Source organism: Gallus gallus, chromosome 3, assembly GCF_016699485.2.
Source record: "Gallus gallus isolate bGalGal1 chromosome 3, bGalGal1.mat.broiler.GRCg7b, whole genome shotgun sequence".
NCBI lineage: Eukaryota > Metazoa > Chordata > Aves > Galliformes > Phasianidae > Gallus > Gallus gallus.
The window spans coordinates 10,544,817-10,570,360 of NC_052534.1; the positions used below are offsets into that span (position 1 = coordinate 10,544,817).

The following is a 25,544-nucleotide window of genomic DNA, read 5'->3' on the forward strand; positions in this document are numbered from 1 at the left end:
TAAGAGAAATAGTCAAAGAGATTGCAAGAACCTGGCTGTGAATTCAGCTGTGTCACCACTTGAAATCTGTTGTGCTTTCATTATGTTCTTCTTCACCATTTACTCGAAGGACTTATTCTTTGAGGGAGATTTAGCTATACTGAAAAAGGCCATTTTCAAATGATAGTAGATGCTTTTAAAGCTCTTTCATGATGGCAAAGGTGTGGTGAGAACAGGCTGCATTCAGGGGGTGCAGATCACCACTCTGTGCGAATGTGCAGGACTTCTGCAAGCTTGGGAAGGCTGCAGAGCTGCACCAGCTGGGAGTACAGACTTGCCTTTCTATGGGAACATATGCTAATCCTGGCAAAGAACTGAAGCCCAGCTTGTGAACTGCTTACTTGCAGGGATGAGCAGTTAAAATGGCTTCCCTGGGCATCGTAGGTGAAGAACTCCTTAGCAGCAGGAGTACCGGGTTCGCAATGCAGCCCTTCATTTTCATCCTGTAAATTGCTGCTGCTGGGTTCGCTCAGTGCTGTGAATGATCATCGCTTTACGATGGATGACCAGAGAGGATGATGTGATCTGAGGCTGAAGGGATCGATATCCGCTAACGCAAAAAGAGGAAGAATTCCTTCTACCGCAGGTTGCGTTACCTCTCTCTAAAGCTCCTTCAGCTACAAAGCTGCAAAGGCAGATACGTGAGCTCTGTTTCACCAAGCCATCAAACATGATAACAGTCAGTTATATAAACATCTGAGTGTGGAGACATTTGATTCCGGTGCTGTGTGGGCAGCCTGGTTTGCAGCAGAGATTTCTAAACAGGCAATCCGGTTTTCCAGGTAATTAAAAATGTTTGCACAGGCTAGTAGATTTATCTTTTGAAACCATTTTAGCACTAGTGCTCTCCAGAGTGGTATCAGTTGACACAGTGCATAATCTAGAAGAGACTAATTGCTGCATGATTTCTAATTTTTCTGCAGTCATGTAAATGAGCTGAAGTCTGCACAGGTGGAGCCTATTAGAGTGAATGATTTTGCTCTCATGTTGTTATCTTCATTTGCTGTTGTCTTATCAACTCAAAGTAGGAAATCTGCTGTCATGAAAAGCAGGCAAGGGAACAATGTCTGACTGAAAAGTCTTGTTTCATTATTTTTTAATTCATACAGTACTACCTGCCTAATGCAGTTTTCTGATTACCATGCTAGGCAGCCAGTAATGCAGTTTTATTCAAATAAGGGAAGCAGTGCTTTAATTTAAGCTAAGAAATCATCCACATTTCTTACCAGGCAACAAGGATTGTGATTCAATAATACATGAATTTAATAATGCATAATGGTAGACTTTGCAGGTACTAAATAGCAATATCAGAATGAATCAGTATACTATGTTATTCTAGGGGAGCCCGTCCCCTTTGCGCATGTGCTCTGTCTCTGCTTTTCCTTCCCTTGAGCTATTTCACTCTTCAAGAGGTGAGATAAACAAATTATCTTTTAGTTTCGGAAACAAAGTATTGCAGGTTTCCTGTAACCTTCGGCTGCACAGCCAGGCCCTGCAGTGGGCTGTGTGCTGCTGTCCCACGGTATGCTGGGCTGCAGCAGGGGAAGGGAGTTAAGTGGTGCTGTTACCATCAAGAAAGTTCTCAGGAGTTCAGCAAGCACAATCACCTGCTATCATCCTGGAAACCCTTTAATATATTATGGGACTCCATCTTCAAGGGAGCTGGCTGTGGCACCTCTTAGGAGGTCAATCCAGGACATGAATACTCTGCTGGTTACAAGCTGGTTGCTTTTCCCAATCCTAAATAGAGTCACAGCTTTGTGCTGTCATCCATTAATGTGAGGAGGTGTTCTCTTTGTCTGGTGTTATATCCCACCACGTTTCAGATAGCAATTACACTTTTATTGTGCTGTGTTGTTCTCTAGCTGCAAATAAGCTACCTGAAATTGATATATCTCAGGTAGATCATAATACTACACACAGTCCCTGGAAGAGAGGAGAGACTGTATTTACACCATCTAACTAAAGTGGCTGGTCTAGGAGGCTGACCCCCCAGGGCTTTTCCCTCCATTCATTAGCATCTGAATCTGTCAAGGTTTTATCCTGGTGCTTAGTATGGGCTAGTGAGGAAGGCTGTGCCAAAGTCTGGGCAGATGCTTGGCCTTCATCTCCATTCAGCAGGTAAGATTTCTGACATGGTAGCCATCCACATAGTCCTCCTGAGCATCTGCTCTCTTCTCTTTGGAAAAGAAAGCATGAAGTGCTTCTTAAAACATGATGCGAAGGTGTAGGTTCTCATTCAGTTTCTCCTATTTTGTGATTCTTGTCTTCACGTTTTCCTCCGGAGGCCCCCAGTCTCTTACATCTCAGAAAGTCTCTGTCTCATCCTGGGATTGTGCTATTTTGCAGTTCTTTGTCACACTTTGGTTCATTGAGTCCTGTGTTCCATCGAGTTTGCTGCGTCCACTGGTAGCTGTGTTTGTTTTAGTTGAAAATGATGTTGTCACCACAGTCAGACATGAGCACCCAGATGTAAATCTAAAGGGCCAACTGCTCAAGAAAAGAGGGTTTTCTATAAAAGCACTGTAGAGCAAGGGGAAAACAAAAAGAAAACCATGGGCCTGATTCTGCTCCTGCCAAAAGGGTATGTTGATCTGTTAGTTTCCATTCTCCAGCCCTCAAAAATGTTCCCTCAGTGCAATCCCATTGATTTCAATAGAATTATTCCTCATTCACACTGTCCTCATATGTTTGTAATAAAAATTCTTACCAGTGCCATTAATACCCTGCAGATTATTCAAACTGAAAGAGTTTTTCAGAACAAATTCAACTTTCATCATTTATGCTCTTTGTACACTCCTAGCATTTCACTCATCATGAGCAATAAAAACTTACTGATCAGTTTCACTTTTATTTACTACCCAATTAATTCCCTGGCACAACGACATCCTATTTAGGTTCAACGACATTGGAGTGAATTGGGCTGAATTTTTTTTTTAGGCAACTTATTTACATTGCACTCTTTATTTTTTAAGTTGATCATGTCCTTTTATTGGCAGCTTAGGAAATAAAACATTTGTATTCCTTGGTAGTGTTTCTCGTAGTTCTAGAATGCCCTTGGGAAAGCTCTGATTAACTGTACTACATTCAAATGTAGACTGATCTAATTACTGCTTCCATACCAAGAACTTCCAGAAGATGAGATTAGATTGTTTTCAGCTCCTTTGTGTTTGGAAAGTGCTTATGTATAATATCTGTGCATACATGCTACATATATATATTTGCATATGGATGAGTGCACATATATAACAAATAAGTTGTTTGGATATTTGTTTTCTTTAAGAACTATAAAAGCTGAAATGTTGTTCCTTTTACATTTAGACCTTTTTTCTTATATTAGTTTTCTTTTCAACAGCAAATTATGCTCATCCTCTGCAGACAGAAGCTCGCTTAAAGTTGTAAAATAGATTTCCTTTTGCATTGTCCCATTCAATAAACCTCTTGTTCCATTGTGGAGTCTGTGGGAGCTTTCTCCTGGGAAAAAACCAGAATGTGGAATTCATTACATATCGCCCAGTGCCCCATGTGGAGCGTTCATCTGGATTCCTTTGACACAAAAACGTGCTTTATGCCATTGCAGGGGCTTTTGAGAATTTGGAAGCAAATCCAGCTCAGAGCTGGTATATCAATGGCAAATCCTCTTAGCTCTGGTTACAGGAGATCAGGATGTTATTTCAGCATTCATATTTGGAAGCTGTTCCATTAACACCTACAACAGTAGATACGGATATATAGTTGGCTGCTGCTTAGGAGGATCTATTTGATGACTTATCCTGAAGGCAAAGTATTGAATTCTGCTCTTACTTGTGTCTATGTATCTCCACAGAGTTTGCTAGCTTAATATTTCTAGCATTACCATCATCACTCTGCCAATGCAGGACACCTAGCTCAAAGCAAAACACTCTCTATCTTCAGTCATCAGCACTGTACCCTGCTAACAACCTCATATCCTTAAAATGTTCTCATCCAGCTGTACAGCCTTCAGATATGGGTGTACTGCAGTGACTCATCCCACCCACTCATCAGCACTGACCCTGCTATGCCGTGTGCCTTCTGCCCCATGTTGCTCATGGCTTGCACCCCTAGTGGCTTGCTCATCTAAGAAGCCATGGGGTCAGGAGAAGAGGTACATTATGAGGGCACCATTCACAGAGGGTAATGTCAGGAGGGTTTCAAAACCACTGTTGCTTCTCACAAATAGAAATAGCATTCGTAATGTTTTGTGTAGAGTGTTCGCAGAGTGTCTTGTAAGCAAAGAGCTACTCACCAGCTGTTGGGTTTGGAGAGGTAGGTAGCTGGGGGTGGAGTAATGAGCTTGGAAGGCACAAAGAAATGGAATGCTACAAATGACATGAACAGAAACATGGCTCAGCTGTGTACGTAGGTGTGCTAGAACAAAATTACCTAGAGAAGTTGTTTTCTCTGGCAAGTCCTAATTAGGGGGCTATCAAAGCTGTTTTATGACAGTGTTGAAAAAGATGTTTGATATTTTCCCTTGGTGTGTTTTGAATGTGGGACAAGTTTCTGGGGGCCATAATCGTAACTCAGGAATGAGCTCAGCAGTGAATTTTACTTAGTTTAGCAGTTTAGCGCTTATCATCTTTAATCCTTTCCCTCTGTCTGAGCATCCTGCGTCAGCTCATCAGAAAGCCTTGAAGGGCATGGGAATTACAGCTGGAGAGCACAAAGCTGTCTTGCTGGTGGGCTGCAAGTTCTGCTACCTCACTGCTTGCTTTGGGTTTGCACTGCCTGCTTTAAAAGTCCCTGGTCCAAAGGGCTGCAGAGATGAGTGGTTCTTCTGCGTGTCCAAACCTTGCCTGGTACATAATGAATGAAATTGTTTTTGCTGGCGTAACATTAACTCAGTGGTAATAATACTGGTCATAGGGCAGAAGTGGTGGTGGGTAATTGAGGCTACTTGTGTGTGTGAGGAGTCATGCATAGTTAACTGTTTATATACTTTAAACGTTTCTTAAATGAGGCCATCCCTTCTTAAACACCAAGAAGTCTAATATATAATTTAATCTGAACTGCTGTTCTCCTGCCTTTCTTGAGAAAAGCTACCCATCTTTTGTATCAGAAGTTCTCTAATGAGGTGACTTTCTGTCCTCATTGTCAGTTCATCCTTTTTTTTTTTTTTTTTGAGCCATGAATCTTGTGATACTTGATATTTTGAGTTTCCTTTTGTAGTTCCCTCGATCTCTAAGTTCCTGGCATAAAGTGTTCAAAGAAAATCCCCAGCTTTCACTTGAAGGGCTGCCACTCTTGGCTGTGGAAAAGACCACATGAATGTGACCATTAGAGCGTGTCACATACATGAAGGCGTATAAAAGGGTTTTAAATAGATGGGATTTAGTTTATCACTCTCATCTTATTGCATGATTTTTGGATGACTCTCCTATGATTCTGAGATGCAAGAGATTGGCAATCTTGCTTTCTTTTGTGGGTGTTGAAGGAGTGGGTTCTTTTTTTTTTTTTTTTTTTTTCTTTTTCACTAAGAGCTTTTTTCATCTTTCAGTTTGGATATGGTGCTTTCTTTTGGACTCAGTCACTCAGTCAGCATTCACTTTTTACCCCGAAGTTGAACCTCATTTTTTTTTACTTGTTTGATAGTTGAGGGCACCTTGTAGGAGTTGGCTCACAGTACTCCTTCAGAGAAGAGACAGTCTGTCCTGAAAGCCTGCATACTTCATTTTGCTTGCAGAGCCTGGAGCTTTTCATAGCCTGGAGCTTTTCATCTCATTGCCTGGACATAAGGGTAAAATCCAATCTCTACAATTTACCACTCTCTATTTGTCAGCATGACTCTGAGAAAAGCACTAGTGGTTCTGTAAAGCCATCATCCTCTTCTTCTGCCACTGCGAGGATACAGAACCTCTGGAAGTCACTTCTTATTTATGTCCTAGGCCTAGGCTGGAGGTTAGGGCTGTATTAAGGAGTATGGTCTCACATGCTTTCCTGTCCACGTACTCCCCTGAAGACATTACTGCAGACAGAGTTTTGATGAGGTCCAGAATTGCCTTCCTACAACCCAACCGGATTGCCTCTGGGGAGTATGAAACCCTCAGTGCTGCCTCAAAGGAACTGTTTTTTTCTGGGACATTCCTCACGTTCCTCCCCTGCTCATGCTAGTGATGAGTTTGAAGCAGGACACGGCTGTGCCAGGTATTTAGTCCTGAAGGTGTGAGTTGAATGTCAGGAAATATGTTATTTCCACTGGTGAGGATGAGAAGGAGCCTGCTGGAGGTGAAGAGAAGCTCCAAGCATACAGCTCTGAAGAGAGCAAGGGTAGTTACGGTTGGAGAGTGCATCTGTGCATCCCACAGCCTGTTTTGGCAGCATCTTCAGCTGCTGAGAGACATTTCTTCTCTGGATTTGGCATCCTGGGGGGACCCCGTCTGGAGCTTTTGGGGCTTAGGGGGCAGTAGCTGTCTCTGGCACTTCTCTGACTCTATGGGAAGAGTATGCCAATGGCTTCTCTGGGTTCTGGGATATCCTTCCCTCCCAGCACACTTGTTTCCTCTGCTGTACTCTGTGCCCCTCCTGGTAGTGCTCTCTGCTCCCATTAGTATCCTGGCAGCGTGTGACAGGGCTGAAGGGATGTGATCCGGAGCTATTGCTGTCTTCCTTGTTCCATGGGCACACCACGACTGTGTTCTGGAACAACATTTAATTAAAGAAAAAGCACTCCAGAACAAGGATGAAACAGAGCATTATAAAATCAATGTTAGCAATCTGTTTAAAGGGCAAAGTTGTACAAGGCTTGAGTGACAAGATTTCTTCTTACTGCACCAGTCTCCATCTTATAGTTTGATCTCCAGATGGCTGTGATAATTCTCAATCTGGAAAAAGTATATTAATGAAGATTTTTTTAAAACTGCATGCGATATGAATTCCCTTTGTAATTGAAGCTATCATTTTTTTTTCCTTCATTTTGTTCAAAGATAAATTCACCAGGGAATTGTAGCCCCTTCCTACCAGACAAAATTGACATCATTTGCTTAGCTTGAAAGCTACACCATTTGGAATGCAGGATAATTTTTTCTTTGAATAACCAGATAAATAAAAGAAAGTCTTGCTGTTGTTCATTGGAGTGTTGACTCTTGAAGAATTATTCAGCCCATGAGAAGAAGACAGTTTTGTACTGTATTGAAATGACTATAGTAGAAGCCATAAATGCTGGTGTAGGAAAGGCATGCACCGGACTAGCAGAGATTTCTTCTAACCTGGTGTCTTGGGAGAGGAAACTGTTGGGAGGAGATAGGCTTATTTCAGCAGGGGAGAAGAAAAAACCACGAGTAATTACTTCAGATAAAGAATTTTTCATGTGTGCATACAATTGCCCATCTCCTTCCTTCCATCCATCCTTCCATCCATCCTTCCATCCTTCCACCCATCCATCTGTCTGTCCATCCATTCATCCATCCACGTCTTCTTCCTTGCTGGGGCCTGCCTGACTTTGTTGCCTGCTGGCTCTGCCCTCTTCTTGGGAAGTAAGGAGATGAGAAAATAAGAGAAGACTAAGACTAGTTCTTCTTTCTTGTACAGCTGCCACTTCCACCCCCTTCAGTATCTACTCTAACAGACCATGCTGGAATTCTCCTTTTGTAGTTGACAGGTTGCAAAGCTTTTTGGGGCAAGGCAGACCCCTTCCCTTCCCTTCCCTTCCCTTCCCTTCCCTTCCCTTCCCTTCCCTTCCCTTCCCTTCCCTTCCCTTCCCTTCCCTTCCCTTCCCTTCCCTTCCCTTCCCTTCCCTTCCCTTCCCTTCCCTTCCCTTCCCTTCCCTTCCCTTCCCTTCCCTTCCCTTCCCTTCCCTTCCCTTCCCTTCCCTTCCCTTCCCTTCCCTTCCCTTCCCTTCCCTTCCCTTCCCTTCCCTTCCCTTCCCTTCCCTTCCCTTCCCTTCCCTTCCCTTCCCTTCTTATAATCAGAGCCACTCTCCAAATGCTACATCACTCTGAACCTAAAGGGCTGAGTTGCATGCCCTGATCACTCTTTTTGGCCAAAGATTTATTTGGGTGCAACCCACAAAGAACTTTGTGGTTATTGCAAATCCAAGAGTAGATGAGGAGAAGCTCCAAGTTCTAAACCAGCTGGACTCACGTAGAGTTTCTTTGTACTGGTGAGGGTGAAAGAACATTCATAAAAATTTGAACTTGATTCAACATCTGTTTATTCACCCTGCTCCCAGGATTAGCAGACTTAACTTCTGTGACCTGCTCTTGGGCGGTGCTCGGTGATACACTGCCTATGTGACTCAGGGGGAAGGTGGTTTTGTGGTTTTGCAGGAGGGAATCTGGCTTGTCCTGTAGATCAGCAAGTCATCAGGGTTACCATGCTGGTCTGTGTGCTAAAAGCTTCAGTCCCTCAGCACAGAAATGTATGGCTGCTTCTGCAATGACAGTGAACCTGCCCAAGAATGTACCAACTCACAAGATGTGTAGCTGAATTTGTATTGTCAAAGAGTAGAAGAAATTAATTAAACCTAATTGAGTCTTTGGCTATCATGCCTCCTTTCATAACAGCGTTGGTCATCTTGCCTATAGAGACTGGCTCTTTTGCTCTCAAGAGGCTCCTTGCTTGGATCAAGGATTCGCAGCCCAACCATGGGGAGGAGATATCTGACTGCTTGGAGACTCACAGCCTCTCCTCCCCATTGAACTCAATCCCCTTTTTGAATTCTCTTCTAGCTCTTCTAACCGTGCTGCTCTCCACCTAGCTCCCCGCCTGCCTTTCCTCAGGGTGTCCGTCCCCTCCTGGCACAGGCCATGGGGCCCACAGGAAAGAAGGGGACCTCCTCCTTGCTCCTGGGCACACAGAATGTCCTACTGGCTGTAGAGCCCACCTGCCTACTGGCATTCCTGCAATGAGATAGATACCGCAACCAACCTGCAAATACTATGGTCATCAAGAAGGGACAGACCTCCTTAGCTGCTTTCAAGAACAGAGCTGTGTTTTGTTGCTTTGCTTAATGTGATCCTGGTGCGTTCCTCATAGTAAATTGCTAGGTTGTGGGAGGGTTAAGTTGTATCAATTTTTAAAATTTTATTTTATTTTTTAACTTTCTGACTTTTCAGAAAAGGGATGCATCAAGGGAAGATGAAGGATGTAAGGAAGTAGCACCATTGAGATTAAAGGGACCAAATTTTACCAGCAATCACAGCAAATATCTGACTTGCTTAAGTGAAGCCAATTACTGTATTATTGCCTCCTTTTGCACTATGCACAGTAGGGATGTCACTGGATAATGGTTTGCATGTAGAGTTAATCACTTTGATGCATTTCTGACTGATCCCAGCAAATTATGTTTTGGTTCCACTATATTAAACACAAGAGCAGGGGATTATCATTAATAAATCTAAGGCACAGCATGCATAAATCTTGAATAAATCAAATATCAATTACATAGGCAGTATCTGCTGACATCTGCTTTCATCAAATAATATATTTGAAATAGATTTTATTTCATTTTGTCGGAGTCAAAGAAATGTTAGACCAGTGTGCAAAGACCCTTACTCCAAAGCGCTGGGTATGTAGGTGTGCTATTGCTCGCTGAGCAGTACAAAAAAGCTTTTTTTTCTTAATTGCTTTTCTACATAAATAGCACATTGGTTTCATAGGGTATCAGGTGGCAAAGAGAGGACTTGTACCTTTTGGGAAAGGTTCTTCTGTGCATGTCTGTTGCTAAGTTCTGTTTCCAAACGATTTCTTGGTGTTGCTTCTGGTTAGGCGGCCATCTGTTAGCAACCTTCTCATGCAAGGGGTGGCTGGGTGGGGTGAATTCAGCCTGGGATTTACCAGGGAATTGAGGCAGGTGGAAAGAAAGTTAGTTAGTGCCAGATTTCAGGGGAATTACAGAAAGGAAGGATTAGGTGTGGGCTGAGCCAGGAGCCCATGAGTGCTTGGAGGCCTATGGGCAGGGTGAGTATTTATCACCCCACACAGCACCTCCCTGTGAGGGGTAGGAGGAGTATCCTCAGCTTGTAGCAACATGCAGAGCAGGAGACTGTGCCCACATCCATACCCATCCTGGCATTGTCCTGGGGCAGGGGGCTGAGCAAGCCCTTCAAAAGATGGGATGAAAGTAACCTGAAGGGACGTGGTGTTGGCACGTTGGTGAAGCATCTTCAAGTACTTTGTCTCCTTCTTTAGCCTCTTCTCCTCCTGCGGAGACCTCTGCATCTGCAAATTTCATTTCACAAGCTCTCGGGATAGAATCATAGAATTGTTTCAGTTGGAAGAGACCTTTAAAGGCCATCTAGTCCAACTCTCCTGCACTGAACAGAGACACCTACAACACCATCAGGTGCTCAGAGCCCTGTCCAGCCTGATCCTGAATGTCTCCAGGGATGGGGCATCACCACCTCCCTGGGCATTCTGTGCCAGTGCCTCACCATCCTTATTGTAAAAAACAACTTCTTTATCTAAGTCTCTTTCAGCATGAAACCATTTCTCCTTGTCCTGTCACCACAGACTCTGTTAAAGAGTTTGTCCCCTTCCTTCTTACAGTCCCCCTTTAGATACTGAAATGCCTCTATCAGATCTCCTCAGAGATCTCCTCTCTGGGCTGAACAACCCCAGCTCTCATCCTCTCTTCAGGATTGGAGGGTCAGATCCCATCCCTCTCCCTGCTGGCCGCACTGCTTTGGATGCAGCCTAGGATGTGGTTGGCTCTCTGAGCAGCGAGGGCACAGTGATGTCTCATGTCCAGCTGCCATCCACCAGTACCTCCGGGTCCTTTTTGTCAGGGCTGTGCTCCATCCTTACATCTCCAAGTCTGTACTGACAGTGGGGGTTGCCGCAACCTTGGTGCAGTATCTTGCACTTGGTTTTGTTGAACCTCATGATGTTCACCTGGGCCCATTGCTCATCCTGTCTAGGTCTCTCTGAATAGCAAACAATGCATCCCAAGACCTTGGGACATACCAGCCAGATTCTGTAGGGTTTTATGTAATGGCTTAGAGCATACACTTTAAGGTGTTTTAAAACATGTGCATACACCAGAAGAATGAGGATGTACAGGTGGATTTAGTCATCTGATATTGGTGCACCTTTTATAAGGTGTGCATATTTGTGAACTAATTTTGTTCTTTCTAGGGCTTCATTTGGCGTGCTAATTAATGGGAAACATGTAGACCTGAAAATTATCCTCCATTAATTCCACACCAAAATAAAAATAGCAATGTTTTTTGTGTTTAGAAAGACCTGATGGCAACTAAATTAGTGATTTCAGCAACTATGAAAGTCTCTAAGGTTATAAATCCACAGACCTGAAAGGATTGCTATCCCATGGATTCATATATTTAAGTACAGCTTATTTTCTCTTGTGCATGGCCCTGAAAGGTACTGGGAGCCACTGCTCCAATTTGCAGCAAGCGCAAATCTTCGTCCTTCTGATTCCTGCAGTAACACCAGCGGGGCTGTGGGCAGCACAGCGCTCAGCGTGTGTAAAGTGAGGCGGTATATGTGTGAAGAATTTATAGAAGGACTGTCCCTTGGGAAGTGTTTTGAAAATATCTGACACTTGATATAATCTACTGCATTCTGAATGCAAAAGGAGGAAAAAAAGCTCTTCAGAAGCATTTCTCTGAGCCCCAGGGATGTCCTCTGGCAGAGATGGTCCATCTGTATCCAGAGAGGGGAGGGACTCCCCTGCAACTCAGAGAAATAAATACAATAAAATAGAAAATGACACAAGTGCTGCTTTTGTTTTGGTGGTAGGAATACTCAAGGTCTTTGGCAAGCACACCTCAGGCTCATATTCAAGTCTGATTGCTTTCTTAAAAGAGAATAAATTAAAATATAAAGCTTTAAGTTCTCTTCTCAGCTGCCTGGTACAATTCCCATTGCCTTCTGTGGGTGTTACACCTGAGCAGCTGGAAGCAGGATCTCGTTCCCCTTGCAATTTAACGAGTCCTATTACCTCTGTCAGGTGTCATGATATGAATCTGGGGGTGGCAGTATGGATTTGCAGTGGTGTAACCGTGTGTAATACTTACCTTGGTGCAGATAAGAACATGTTCAGCTTTTGCCCATCAATTTTTCTTACATGCGTTATTTTTTTGGTAGAGTGTTGGAGAGAATGCACAGTTAAGAACTGAATGGCAAGGCAGAGATCTGTCTGAGGAAGGACTCTGGGGTGCTGTAAGAGAAGTTACACTGCCTTGGAGGTCTTTCTGCAGGAAAACCAGTCCTGGCCCATGCTGCTCCACCACAGGATCAAGAGAGGCCACAAGAAGAGGTGAGGTCTTCACTTCTGCTCTCACCGAGCTTGAAATCTTATTATTGCTTTGATGAGGGTGTTGGTATGTGCAGAATTGTGTCCATTCTGTGTTCACATGTGTCCATGTTCCAGTGGGAGCGGAGACCAGGGAGAGATCTCACAGCCAACATTTGCAGCCAAGTTACATTTCACATACACCAAGTCCAAGGAGAATAGTATTTTTAATTTGATTTTTATAGATTAGATTTTTATAGATCATTTCTTTTTTTTTATTTTTTTGTCCTTTGAGGGAGGCACACGAAACATGGAATTCATCACACTGTATCACAACCACCTTGCCCATAATTAGTCAGCAAGGCAGCTTTTCTATTTCATATGTTTTCATTCTTCACTGATTTTTTTTTCATCTTAATGGAGCCTCATCTCCTGAGTCCACTGCTGTAGGCTACCAGTCTGGACTGTTGAACTGGGTTGTATCACTAGAAGAAAGAAGAGAGGGAGAGGTGGAGCAAGCACAAGAGGTCATGCTTGCTACATCTGGATGCTCATGCTATCTGTGAGATGGATGAGAGCAGCCAAAATGGTTGGCAAGGAGAGCATTGCTCACTGTTGCCAGGCTTCATGTCTCTGTGGCTGGTCCCAGCCTCTTTGGGCCCGTGTCACCCACGCAGCTTGAGATCTTTGTGTGTGTGTTGTGGTTTTCAAGGAGGTGACAAAAGTAACCGCAGTGTATAGCACAGGCTGAGCAGTAACCCTCCCCTGTATGAGTTTTTCCATAGGATTGCATGGGATTTGGGGCAAAAAGAAAATATATGAGTTTTGCGTAAGATGGTGGAAGATGGAAAATGCTGCTGTCTCTGTGACCTTGTTTCTTTTTCTACTAGTTTAATTGGTATCTAGCAATTATTTAAAGTGGCTAGCAATGATAACACAAGTATTTACAGTCATTAGCAACTCCTCATGTTGGAAAATAAGCCTATTGAATATTAAATTAACTCAGGCTGCTTAATTAATACTATCTCAGGGCTGTCCTAAAGATATTTCCCCATTGCCTAGGTCTGCATAGATGGCAGAGAGCACACTCGTAAGCTAAAGTGCGTGCTTGAACTCAGTTGGCATGAGGTGTTATTGAAAGCAGGAAGTTTTGCTTTGTGCAGATGGTCTGCAAGGCCTTACTTCTGCAAGAATGAACATGGCAGACTTCCCAGATCTGTTTTATTTATTTGTTTATTTATTTATACGTACAGACACATATATAGCCAACCTTTCAGTTAATTAGCTGATGTTTGTAAAGTGCTTTGAGGATTAAGTGCTACATAAGTGCTAATTATTATTATTATTATTATCTCTCAGTGCGCTTTAGTAGACAAGGTCAACCAAGAAGACAGCAACAAAGAATATATCTGCTAAGGAAGGCTGGTAGCCTGCTTGCTCTTATTTTTTTTACCCTTCAATAAGAAAAAATGGGGCTGGAGAATAGGATGCATTTCCTTAATGGTGCAGGTTAGTGAAACACTCACCTGATTGCCCAGGAAGCCCAGTGTCCGTCCATGCTCAACTTTAGGAGCAGGATAGGCAAACCTCTGTTTGGTGTAATAAGAGTGATCCAGTGCCTATGTCAAGTGCCCTTCAGTCTTCCTTATGATTTACAGACCTCTTAAGATCCCTTCAGAGCAAATTCATGTTTGTATTTGTATATACACTCACAAATACATTCGGAGAAGATCATATATACATATCTTTCCCTAAGATAGAAGGAAAAAAGTGAGGCAATGGAAGGTTACAGGGAGGCCAAGAAGCTTGGCATCATGCTCCATACATTTGGGCAGCGTAGCAAATCTCATTTATTTAATTCTAGGGATCAGACCTTTAATTGCTCTCAGGTGCTTATTTCCACCCTTGCACACAGGTAACTCTACAGTAACATGGATGTATGTAGTGCATTTGATGGGGCATTGGATTAAGTGTAACTTCTTATCTTCAAACTTTTTAATTGCTGGCAGGCAGAAACTGGTTCTCAAAATTTCTGTTAGCCAATAAGGAACTGTTACTCCTCGTATTCTTTGCTGAATGAAGACGCATAATGTGGACTTCAAAACATCCTTTTATTTTTCTCCTTTGTGAAAGCTGGGTTGAAGGCTCTGCACATACCTGCATGTAGCATACACCTTCCTCCAGCAAACCTCCTCATCGCTGCCAGCAGAGCACAGAGGAATGGGGTCCAGTGCACATGGAACTCCTGTACTTGTTTAGATAGAAACAATAGTGCCTGAGCCAAAGGGGTGCAGTTGGCCATGCCGGGATGTTTGTGTTCAACTCTCGGACAACCTTCAGGGGCTGGATGCAGGTTGCAGCCCAGTACAGCAATCTTCTGCTAAAAAAATATGAATGGAGGAAAGAAAGAAAATTAGTTAAAGCACTAGAAGTGGTAAATATAAAGCACTGCTTTCATTTTAATATGACTTCCTTTCCTATTCACTGCGGGGGATTTTTATTAACTCCCTTTTAGCTTGCAAGTCTTTTAAATGACTTTAAATAAATAGAATGAATGTTCATTGGGAGATGAAGGAAATGAAGTGAGCTGAGCTGAGCTGAGCTAGGCTGGAGTTGCTGTTTCTGCTCTTGCAGCTCAAGCCTTTCTCTGTGAAGGCAAAGCAAATGGATGGGGAAGGGGGAGGCTGAGCCCAGGGCATGGTCAGCACCAGAGACAGAAGCTGTTGCTGTGATTACTGCTGGCTGCAGTCCTTCCTGTCCACTGCCCAAAGACCTAACAAACAGCTGTGCTGAGCCACTGGTGATGCTGTTTGTCACTCCTTGTACTCTTTGTGGTCACAGACACCTGACAAAAGATGGAGTCTCACCTGGCACTGGGAATACTTCTGCATAAGGACAGCAGAAGTCAGAGGGAAGCAGAAGGTGGTTAGCAGAGGGGAGGGAGTGGTGTGAGGCTGTGGTGGAGGTCAGTGGTGCAGGCTCACACCAAAACCTGTAAAGATGGTTTTGTTGTTGGTGTCCTTCCTTCTTGTTCGTTTGCATCAGGGTCCAAATGGTCACTGTCAGCCATGCCTCTTTGTTGTGGTGCTGGGCAAGGGGAGGTAGCAACTGGTAAGCTCCATCCCAAGCACTTCAGCTCACACTATTGGTCCCTTACTCCTAATTTCTGGTCTCTCTTCCCATAGATTACTCTCTTTCCCTTCTAACCTTCACACTGTCCCTGGAGGGGACATAGACCAGTAAGACTTGCCCACATGGGGTGTATTCAACTTAAAACAGCAGAGGAGGTGGGATGGACAATGGAACTCCCTCCTGGCTCATGAGCTCAAGGGAACGTGTAGTAGTACTTTGCAGATCCTGAAAGTATACATGCCCTGAAAGCTTTGTTGTGGCAGCATACTTATCCCTACACATTTTGCTGTGCTTGAATTTGACTAAATTTATTTCTGTCACATCTCATAGCTCTGCTAGGTCTTTCTGGACTTGTCCTTTACACCCATGCCAAGCTGAAGCTATGGGCCTTTTGTTTGCTGTCTCTGATAACCAGTATCCCCAGTTCACTTTACTGTGCCATGTGCTGCACGCCATCTGCTTTCCTAATGAGTGAGTGATCACTGTTTGGGGTGAAGTGGGGTAGTTAGCTGAAGGAAGCTATGCACAGATAGAGGTTGTATTATATATTTGTTATGTTTAAATATAGTATAGTATGCGTGCATACATATGTATAACTAGCATATGTAATATGCATTTGTCTGTTATGTATTATATTGCCATAGCATTTTATAATTATATATTATTACATAATTCAATTATAGTGATTAGTGAGTAATTAGTAACATATTATATTATAACAATATATCATTGCATTACTATATGAAGGTATATATAGGAGCTGGATGAAGATCCAGTGTAAATTTGTTTAAAGCTCAGTTGCACAGTTGAAGTCAATGAAGCCATCAAAGTGCAAAATCAACTTTTCCATTTCTTTTTCTACTAGTATGTCTGGATTTTTAAGGTAGATGGTTTTATTTCTAAGCTTTTCTGAATAATATACTCTGATTAGTTGTTAGAACTGTCCTTTGCCAAAGAAGAACTGCCTTTATCAGAAGAGTAAAACAGAAAAGCACAGAGAAAGGTGTCCAATACATGGAATGACTTTGTTATGAGAGATAGTAAATAGGCAGTGAAATAGTGATTAGCCTGTAAAAGTGAAGCTAAAGTGGTGCGAAAAATGAGCCTGATAAAGGTCTGAATGGTTTGGAGTTCCTAGGAAACAGCTTTCCTCTGCTTTTCGTACTGCTAGAACTGGAGAGTGCTCCCTGAAATAATCAGGCAGCAAGTTCAAATCAGCAAAAAGGAGATTTTCTTCCCACCTGCTTCCCCAACACCTACAGTGCAGGATTATAGCGTGAAACTCCTTGTCGCAGGATGTTGAGGAAGCCAACGGTATAAATGGGTTCAAGAAGGGATTACACAAATTCACGGAGGAGAAGTCTATTGGGAACTATTAAACACGAGGGTCCAGATGCAACCTCTGGCTCGGGAAGTCCCAAAGCTGCTGATTGCTGGAATCTGAGAGGTTATACCAGAAGAGGGATTGCTGTAATTGCTATGCTTCTTATATTTGCTTCTGAATCACCCACCATTGACTACTGGGGAAATGGTATGCTGGCTTAGATGGGCCTTTGGTGGCTCAGAATGGCTCTTCTATTTTTATGTTCTTAATTTTTGTACAAAGAACTGAGAAATTACTTTATCTTCCTCCTCTCTACAAGCTGAATTTCACTAGTGCCAAAAAGTCAGATTTCAGACTACTCGGGCCACTCAGGACAAGCTGCTCAGAGCCACCACAGATGTGGTGTGGCACATTAAGTAAAACATATTCCATTTGGATTGCTGTGACTGCCCCGGGCCAAGTGAGCATGCAGTCCAGATTAATAGCTGGATTCACAGCTTCCCTCCAGGCACAAATGCCCATTTTCTTGTATGAGTAAAAACATTCCAGCAAAGTTAGCTCCAACCTTGGGGCTGGAAATTCAGGAATAAAGAAGCTGGTTACCTGTTAGACCTCCTTCCCTGGAGAAGGCAGGAAAGGACTAAGCAGTGAGGCTGGGGAAGGGAGGAAAATTTGACTGCCTGTGTGTACACCACTGTGAGCATGCTGCTCTAAAAGCTGGGCAGATAAGCTTGAAGTTTGTGATTTTCTGTAGAATTGGCCTTATCCACTTTGTAGTGATGAAGGTAGCCTCCTGCAGTGACTTTCATCTTCACTCCAGGCTTATACAAGAGGCTGACCTCACCCATCCTGGCTTGTAATGAGAAATGTTCATTCACGCTAAGGGATGAAGCGGGCAAGCTGCAAACCATCTTAACTTCTTGTGCAGCTGCTTCAGGAAACTGGCACATCTGGGGCTGAGTAGGCTCAGGTACAGCTTTGGTAGGTTTCCAGCCCACACCGAAGGAGCAAGGAGACAGATGAGGTTCTTAGGACTGTCCCTTGGGCAGTACCATCCAGGGTTAGTTGTTGCTAGGGTGCCGTATCGTCAGGCCATGAGATAGAATGCAGATTTTGGCATTTGCCCCAAGGGAGGTTTGGTCCTGGGAGCCTGGATGTGAACAACTTAAGCTGGAAGCAATTTGCAAGCTGACCTCTGCATGGAGACCACAGCCATATGTGTACCCACTATGCCCTTCCTCTCGCCCTTCCCCCTGGCATCCTTGCCCCTAAACATTTGTAAATATCACCAGTGGGGAGGTGGGTAGGAATAAAAATGAAGCAGAAAAGAACAAAGGTGGGAGGAGGAGAGCGGTACCTCTTCAGTGGATGCAATGGTTCAGATGGGGGAATGCACTGTTAAAGTTTCTGCTTTGACGTGTATGTGAAACGTGGCCAAGTTATGGTTTCTGTGGGAATTGTACGTTTGAATTTTCAGCCTTTTGTGTGGTTAAATTCTCAACCACAACATTGCATTAAATAGCCGAGCTTTTTTTTTTATAATACTTGTTGTACCCATAAAGCTTAATGTTTTGCTTCTTTATGAAGGTGGGAGGGTATTTGTGTGTTTTGGTGCTGGAGCGATGACATGGCGGTTTGCTTTAAATTGGGGCGTGGAGGACACGCTCGGATTTCTGCCAAAGTGAGAGGTGGGGGGGTTGCTGGGAGCCTTCTAGCAAGAGGAGATGGCTCAGCAACAGGGCTGTGCTGCCAGATCAACAGCATTTAATCTGGGGGACTGGGCTGGGCCGCAGGATTTCCTGTTGTGATACTGAGTTTTATCACTAAGTAAGCAATTCCAGACTTGCTCCAACTGGTGGGGACCACCACTTCTTTCTGCTCTTCCCTCCACCTTCCCTCCTCCAAATATTTGTTGTACACCCTCTGGGAAGTGATGCAAGTGACCTTTGTCGAAAATTGCACCAGCTGTCTGCCCATTAAAACCCAGCATCACAACAGCATTACAGCAGCAATAATTGCTGCTGAGTGGATGTGCACAACCAAACGCTGACCTGATGGGATGATGTGGGTTCCCACCAGCCCCTACAGGACCCTATAGAAGGTCAAGAATAAAGCTGAGGAAGCAGCATGGAGAAACCAGCATCACATCCATGTGCTCTGTGCTTCTTCTCAGGTTGCCAGCACTGGAAATTTTAGTCTGTCAGTATATATGAGAGTTGTGGTCAAGTGAAATGTAAATTGGAAGGGTTTCATAAGAGTGTTTATATTCTACGTCAGCAGTAGGTTGAAAGGTGAAGACTTACATGTGATAAATATATTTTCTTTTCATCAATGACCAGCAAAAGAAAATGAATACTGAAACAAAATGTTTACAGGTCCTGCAAAACATATTTGCTTGTTTGGGGCTCATTATTACAGCCCCTAAGCACAGTCCGAACGTATCACAGACAGCAGAAATTATATCATGTAGCATGAGGAAAGTTGGATGAGTTGGAGGTGGTTCTTTTTACTTCTTTTTAGTGATGCTTTTTTTGGATACTTTTCCCAGATTTTTTCTTTGAAGACATTGCCAGCTTCCTGTGGCAACCCAAAGCAGCTCAACCTTTTGGATCAGGGCCTGATGGCAGTCAGGCACAGGCTGGATCCTCACCAGACCTGTCAGGCCCAGATCCGGGGTGAAGAGGAAACCCATTGCAGAGGTCTGCTCTTGCAGGAGCTTCAGCCTCGCTTGTCGTTTCCCTGCCTGCTGACTGTGCAGCGTTACCGGGCTTTCCCTTATCACCTCACATCCTCAAGGAGTCATTCCCTGGATCAGTGCCCAACTAAGAAGCAGGGGTCCAATATGCATCCATCCCTATATTTTCAAGCTAAGGTTGTTCTTCCAACCTTCCCATTTGTCCATGAAATTACTTTCTTGTGTTTTTTATTTCCACATGGTCTCTGAGCAGAGTCTTCAAAACCAAGTGGAAGGGAAACTGTTGGCTCTTCTTTTTCCTCCCTCAAAGAGCATTTGGATGCTTTTTGCCCCGCAGTGCAAATGTGATCCCATGTGTGCAGATCAATGTTTGTCCCCTTGGGATAAGCACAGGGCTGTGGGCTCAGACCAAATGGGTAGGTAAAAGGGAAATGGTTTTAAAGCTACTTGGGAAGAATGTAAACATATTTTCTGTTTTTACCCACCAGATCCTTGAACGGCTTCTCATGTTTTCAAAAGGCAAATTTCCAATTTCCTTCACTATATCCAGAATAAAACCCTGTCCTCTGAAGTGAGTGGGAAGGTTGTCTTTCGCTGCAGGAGAGTGAGACTCCAACCTGCACGTGTCCTTCCATACCTTCCTGGGGTTTTTCCTCTTGTGAACATGATTCCCTGCCCTGTTTAAGAAAGTTTTCTTCTGCCTCCAGCAGCCCTAAGAGCATAGCTGAAGACACTGTCAATGTGGAAGCTGGGTTTATTGATATGGATCCTGCAGAGCCCATGTGATTTTGATAGTCAGTGCCCTTTTTTGAAACAATTCTTTGGTTTTGAAAGCAAATGGGGGCTATAATGTAGCGAATTGGACACTAAATTTCTATTAATTCATAAAAACTAAAATAGAATCCATTAGGAGTAGTTTGGTATTGGTGTGAAAGGAGATGTAAATTATCCACTATCATGCTTGAAATGCGAAAGCTAATCATGTTTGGCATCAGGCCAGCCACCATTAAAGTAATTATTTTTAATCATCAGCACTTGGTGACATGAATACTCATATTTGTTGATTTACTGGGGAAAGCACTTTATATTGTAAATAAAAAGCTGAGAAAATATACATTTTGTTTGAACGATAATAATAATTATTCAGAAAAAAAAAAAGACATTTGCTTTTTTGAAGCCAAACGAGTCAGTTTCCGTCCTCCCATCAGTCAATATAAGCCTGATCGAATACCTCTCGCATTAAATGGGAAGTGTGCTGGCTGCAGAGGGGTTTGGATCGTATTTCTGCATGAACATTACGTTTCTGATTGTTCCAAATTACTAAAAGTGGGTTCTCCTGAGCCACTGCTATTGAACGACTCCTTACTTCTTATGGGTTTAACAAAGTTGTCATAAATGCAGGCTGAGGTGTCCAACGTGACACCTCTATTTCAGATGAAGACTATAAAATACTGCAACTGGTCCATGTGACTCAGGTAAAAAATCTCAATTTTAGTGTATTTTCATTAGTTTTTAGTGAGGCTGAGACTCCTAATTGCCTACGTGAGTTCTGCATGTGGAGATATAAGGGTCTTGCTTACTTGGGAGCACTGGAAATATTCACCTGTTTTCTGCAGGCATAAAGCTCTATAAGCTGGCATTGGGTGTCGAAACGTTCATCTGAAATTTGGAAATACTGAATAAGAGGATGAGCAATGCATTCCATGAACATCTTGCAAATGTGAATGCAGTTCTGGATTTGCTGCAGTGGTCCATGCAGAGATTTCATGAGCTACTTTCGGTACGAAATACAGAGTATGATTTAATTAAGCAATTGTGAGGTCTGAATTCAACCAGTTTATGAAACCAGTTTGGAGGGGGAAAGGGTTCTTAGCAGGTAAAGCAAAAGCAGCAGCAAAACGCTAAATGTAGGGCTGTGTGTGATTTTAAGGAAGCAAGGACCGATTCTTTAGTCTGAATTAGAGTAGAATAGAAAGCCCGACACAGGGAGTGAGAGGGGGTGGGAGTAGCATACACACACAGTCTCATAGGCAATTCCAACACATGCATTCTGACAGGGAATTCTGTCCAAGCCCAAGTCCTTGCCTGTGTAAAAGTGGCATGTTATTGTTTGGGGTCATTAAATTAAAGAAAATAATAGGTGGAGGGGGCACAAGAATGTCTGGCAAATGTTTCTGAATGACCTAGCTCGAAAGATCAGTACCAAAATGGAATGCAGTGTTTTAGCTGGGGGAGAAATTAAAATTCAGCTGATGATTTTTCTGAAGGCCCACATGTAAACAGGTAATGGGGCCAGTGCTGCATCGGAATGCTTCCAATTACTCTGTGTTGTAAGGCTTTTCCCTCGATAAAGCCATGTGAGAAGAGGACATCCTCTTCTCAGATGAAGATTCAGCCCTACATGAAACAAGAACTTTGGTAAACTCGTACTTTACTGCTCATGGGTAATTTGTTAGAAAAGGGCATTCCCGAATCTCACGTTTTGGAGGACTGTGCTTTATCCATCAGGCAGTGCCAGCAGCAGTGTCACTGATTCATTATCAGAACTTAAAGACTAAAAAGAAGACATTTTTGTTCATAAAACTTCTAGAGGGAAAGAGTCCTTTTCATGAAGCACCCTGGGTTGTTAATGTCTGGCTTTATTCTGAAACACGATATCCATCGGTTTCAATTTTTTTTTTCCCCTCAAAGTGGGTCTATAAAGGGGACTTTGAAATGTTTGTTTTAGGAAGAAAATAATTGTAGATTGCCAACTCGATTTTCTGGGGTTTTGTTTTTACATTTTATACAATAGCTTATCATTATAAGATCTTAAGAAATAAAGGAAAATTCTAGCTCTTTCATTTGAAAATATTTGGCTACTTTGAACTGTCCCCCGTATTGTTGGTTTTTTATTCCTACAAGAAGATTTCAGCAAATATTTCTTGAATATGTGAAGCATTTTGATTGTGATTTCCTCCATCCATTCTCTCCACAGTTTTTCAACCATCTCTGTTAATTGCATACCTCTTTATTCAGCTTTACCAAACCTTCCTGCATTAAGTTTTGCTTCCACAGCATTTGCCATTCTAGGTGACATTTTGGGAAACAAAGGTGTTCTCATCCTTTCCCATGTCCCTGCTGTTGTGTTTTCCCAGGCTGGTGAACAAGATATGATGCAAATCATTGTAAGGAACTTGCACTTGTACTTCACATGGCCAGTAATGGATGCCCCATCTGGCTCTATGTGAAATGCACGCCCTGCTCCTGGGTGCTCATCAGCATGCAGCGGCTATCTCTCAGCTTTTGAAGTCTGCATGCTAAAGCCAGGGAGTGCTGTCGGTGGCAGAGATTTGTAGGAAGTGTCAGTGTGGGTTACCTTCGACGTTAGCTAGATGGTGCTAAAGAATTTTTGCTTGTTGTCGCTAAGCAGAGCGTGTGGAGTGCAGTCCTCCTTTTGCTTCCTGGGCTTGGGATAAAAATCCACTGCTTTTGTTTTGTCCTAAATGAAATGTAAGCTGTAGGCAATGCATACAAGGAATTAAAACAGGCAAAAGACCTGCTCCTGAGCACTTCAGGAGTAGACCTACTGATTTCAGTGACTTCAGTACACATTAGATCAGCCTTACACACACTTTGAGCAAAGAGAGGCTTTGCCAGGCTTTTGCTCTCCTGTGTCTATTTCTGACCCACTCAAGCAGTGATGGGCTTCCAGCAACCACCATGTGCTCAGACCTTCGCCCTCACAAAGTCCGTCTTGAAGAAGGGAAGATTTCCTCCTGCCTTTCACAGCTGTGTCCTGCAGCCGTCTGCAAAATTTTAGAAGTGGATAATTTAGAAAGCAAACAAAACACCACTCCTCCAAGCAAGCACTCGTGGAGCCCAGGTTTCATTGCTTTTTGAGTGCTGCTGTTTCAAATTAGCAGAGTCCTGGCTCTGATAAATACTAACAAAGTGTAACGAATGATCAAAGCTGCATTTACAACCCAATGAGATTGAAATGATTGATCCGGATGACATAATAATGATAACCAGTGAGATGAGGCATGCAAGACTACCCCTCCAGGTACTGGGAGAAAGGAGCAGGTATTAAAAATGACTCCACTTCTTAGGTCATCAGGTTATTCCCATTCTGATATGTGGAGGACAAATGCAAGGCCTTCACTTTCATTGAGAAGAGCCCTGCAGTTGCTGTGGACAGTTCATATCCTTTTGGTAGTAATTCATTATTTGTCTGCACATTACGAAGTTTGGCTGATGACCCAGTAAGTAAAGAGCGAGTCCTTTGTGACCACTCCTTGTGCTGCTGGGGATCTAAGCCTCTCACCCTAGTTCAAGACCTGGTGGAAGCTCAGATGTTGTTCTTTCCAAAGTTTGTGCAAGGCCACACTTAGAGATGTGAAGGGATATGGGAGGTTTCTTGTCATCTCCCAGAAGATTGACCAGATGATTGATGAGAAGACAGCATGGACTTACCATAACTTCAATCATTTTTTAAACTTGGCTGCCTCTGGTCCCTTGGTACCCTCTCCAACAGCAGGACATATCCTTGTAACCTTCCAGGATCATGCTTCCAGCAGGCTTCACATCCTCCTACAGAAGAGGAACTCCAGGTTACTCACCTCAGACCTGGCCAGTTGTGAGAGATGGGAAAGTATGAACCTTCCTTGTTGGGGTCTCTTCTCATTTTCATTTTTTTCAGTCTTTGACTGTGTGAAGTTTCTGGATGTGTGGGATGCTCACATTCCTTGGCATGTCTTAAAGACAACTCACGCTTCTAAAAAATGAACAATACCCTCTATTTATTTCTAGCAGGCTGCCTTTTCCAGGCAACAACAGAGGACTTCATACCCTCAAGGTTACCAGTTTAGATGATCTCTGCCCTTGTGAGGCCCCTTCTGGAGTACTGCTTCCATACCTGGGGTCCCTTGTACAGAAGGGATGTGGAACTGTTTGAGTGAGTCCAGAGGAGGGCCATGAAGATGCTCAGAGGGCTGGAGCACCTCTACTATGAAGAGAGGTTGAGGGAGCTGGCCTTGTTCAGCCTGGAGAAGAGAAGGCTCTGGGGAGACCTCATTGCAGTCTTCCAGTACTTGTAGGGAGCTTCCAAGTGGAAGAGAGACTGACTTTCTACATGGTCTGATAGTGATAGGACAAGGATGAATGGCTTGAAACTATAAGAGTTGAGATTTAGGTTAGATGTTAGGAGGAATTTTTTTTACTTGGAGGGTGGTGAGGAGCTTGGGTTAGAACTAGGTGATCTTTAAGGTCCACTCCAACCTAAGCCATTCTGTGATTCCATGATTCTGTGAGGTGCTCTCACAGCACTGAGAGAACAGCACTGCTCTAAGATCTGGTCCTGGTGTCACTCAGGTTTTACAGCAGCCAATGTTCTGCCACCTTTAGGGATGAATCCTCTGCTGCTCCATTAAGACCCACCAAGTTCTCCTCCCTCCTTTCCTTTTTTTTCTCCCAGAATGTATGGCGATCAGAATAAATTTGTTCACCGCAGGCTGGGGAGCATTAGCATTTTAAAAACACTGGGCTGAATCCTCAGCAGGATGTAAGTCAACAATAACACCTTTGAAGTCAAGGCAGCTTTTCTCATTTGCTGTCTGGGAGTCTTTCTCAGTATGACCCTCCGAGGGGATATTCTCAGTATCTACAGCTGGAGGATGATTTCTCTAGGTTTCCCATACAGCTGACAAAGAAACAGCGTCAAAAAAGTCCCTCCAGAAGGCATCTAAATATGAATCAGAATTGTCCTATGGAAGAACTTATCTTCCCCCCTCCCTTGCCCCACCAGGGACCATAGAGAATGACTGTCCCATGCGAAGCACCCGAAGCAAGATGCTTAAATTTGGCCTAGGAGCATCTCGTGTCACTACTCTCAGAGCTGACTCAGTAGCTGGTTCTTTCAACTGCTCATGGAGGAGTTCTGAAAGCAGTGCCATCTGTTTGCCTGACCAAAAATCCCACCAGTAACGACAAGTAGGACTGACAAGTATATGGGCAGGCATGAGCGCTTTTCTAAAGATTTCTAAACTACCCCCAAGTCCTTTTACCCAAACAGTGTTACCGTAGACGACAGTTGACCTCAGACTCAGTTCTCTGAGCAATGAGTTCAATTAGCTTTAATACTTTCAACATTTAAATAGTTA

The 25,544-nt window shown here is 43.4% G+C and overlaps 1 long non-coding RNA gene across 1 annotated transcript in view; it reads left to right on the plus strand.

Moving 5' to 3' along the window:
* Positions 1-401: 401 nt before the first annotated feature.
* The window catches only part of LOC107052010, a 31,305-nt gene continuing 6,162 nt past the window's right edge, over positions 402-25,544 (plus strand). Inside the window, exons 1-2 of the long non-coding RNA XR_001464077.4 lie at positions 402-821; positions 12,106-12,277. This is a non-coding gene — a long non-coding RNA (uncharacterized LOC107052010). The remainder of the gene's footprint in view (positions 822-12,105; positions 12,278-25,544) is intronic.